Raw genomic sequence first — 1,859 nt, forward strand, 5'->3', positions numbered from 1 at the left:
AAAAAAAAAAAAAAAATACGTGCTCATGGTAGATGATTGGGGAAAACAGAAAAAATTAAATAAGAAAATATTGATCGCATTGTCCTACCACCCACAGAGAGCTATGGTTTTCATTTTTGTGTTTTTCCTTTTAAAATACTTTCTATATTTTCAAATTTGTCTATCTTACAGAATTCATACAGGGCACATATAATTCCATGTTCTGCTTTTCTCTCCTGCCTATAGTATCTTTACAAACATGTTTTTAAATGATTGTTTACTATTCCATTATGTGGATGGAAATACATCATTAATTTTATTTATTTTACTCTATGTTCAGAAAAGCATTCTAACTTTGTGCTAGCTCTCTTTTAAGTGGAATAGAAACATCTAATAAATGAATTTTTCCCTTGTTCAGAGTAGTGGTTCTCAGCTGGGGATAATTTTGCCCCCCAAGAGACATTTGGTCACGTCCAGAGACATTTTTGGTCATCACAACTGGGGAGAGGAGGGTTGCTATTGGCATCCAGTGGGCAGAGGGCAGGGTTGCTACTAAACATCCCACAGCACACAGGACAGCCCCCTAACGAAGAATTACCCAGCCCAAATGTCAATAGTGCCGAGGTTGAGAAACTCACTATCTAGGACAGTATCAGGGTTAATATTCAACATCCACTTAAAATTCAAATTAGCCTGCTACCATTAAAAGTACAGGACTTTGCCCTGGGATTCTGCATTAGAATCATGTCTCAGTTAATTAGAAGCCTAGTTACTAGAATCTAGAATAACTGAGTTACTAGAATCTAGAATAACTGATATTTTGCCTGCATAATTCTTATTTTATTAGAAATTTTAACATATCAGTTATTCCAGTGAAACTGGAAAGTGAATCTAGAGATTGTATTTTTAAAATTAAGCTGCAGGAATGGACTTACCGGTTCTGGACTTCATCCTCGATTGGGTCCATACTTTCATGTGAACATTGCTGCATAGAAAGGGTGTGAAGCCAGTCCCAGGCTATTAGTTGATTGAGCTCAGTAGAAAGCACTTTCTAAGACACAGAAGTGATTTGGCCATTAGAGAAATTAGATCTCTAAATTCAAGAAGGAGTTTTGATGAGCGCTTAGTTAAGTGTGGATGTTTGGAATCGTGTTCCCTGAGCCTTTCCTTGAGTGGAGGTTTCACAACTGTATAGCTTTTGCAATATGTGAATTTGTTGGGGAATTCCACATTTAGTGAGCAAAATCACTGAAACCAGCCCCCTTCCCTTCTGTTGAGAAATGTGCTCATCCCTTTTATCCCAGACTTAGATCTTTGGGACTTTACCCGACCTTTGCACAGAGACAATTGGTATTGAGACAATTTGTTATGATATACCTCCTGGGTGATCCAAATACCACTGGTTCAATCCAGAACAAAGAGAATGTATGCGGCACCTTTTCTTCCATCAGATTCTTGCTGGGGTTCATTGTGAATAGAAGAGGAGTTTAACTTGGAAATGTTTGGAATTGTGTTTCAGATATTTAGAAGATTAAACAAAAAGTCTTCCCAAATGGGTGCTGGGTAAGAGATACAAAACTCAACAGAATCAGGAATTGCTGCCTGAGCTGTAACAATGGAAATGCAATCTTTAGTTAACAGGGACTCAGAATTTAGGGAGGGTGAGCGTGGTCTAAGGTCAGTGATTCACGCCTTGAGATCGATTCGTGCCTCTGACTAGATCATCTCTGTGTGCTGCGCTTGTTGGCAACTTTGCCTTCTGCAGTATTTTATGGGGCTCATCTGCAGAGCCTCAGACTGGCAGTGAGGGGTCACTGGAGCCTCACTTGCTATCGGATCATCTTCTGAGGGAAGGCATTTTCCCTTCTCCTCATCTCCTC

At 39.4% G+C, this 1,859-nt stretch overlaps 1 protein-coding gene across 1 annotated transcript in view; it reads right to left on the reverse strand.

The window, feature by feature from the left end:
- The window catches only part of LOC108536311 (uncharacterized), a 19,306-nt gene extending 18,366 nt beyond the window's left edge, over positions 1-940 (reverse strand). The window contains exon 1 of the mRNA XM_017882966.1: positions 915-940. The gene's annotated coding sequence lies outside the window, so the exon portion shown is untranslated. The remainder of the gene's footprint in view (positions 1-914) is intronic.
- Positions 941-1,859: the final 919 nt, after the last annotated feature.

Source organism: Rhinopithecus bieti, unplaced genomic scaffold (assembly GCF_001698545.2).
Source record: "Rhinopithecus bieti isolate Rb0 unplaced genomic scaffold, ASM169854v2 scaffold_13375, whole genome shotgun sequence".
In the NCBI taxonomy this organism is placed as follows: Eukaryota; Metazoa; Chordata; class Mammalia; order Primates; family Cercopithecidae; genus Rhinopithecus; species Rhinopithecus bieti.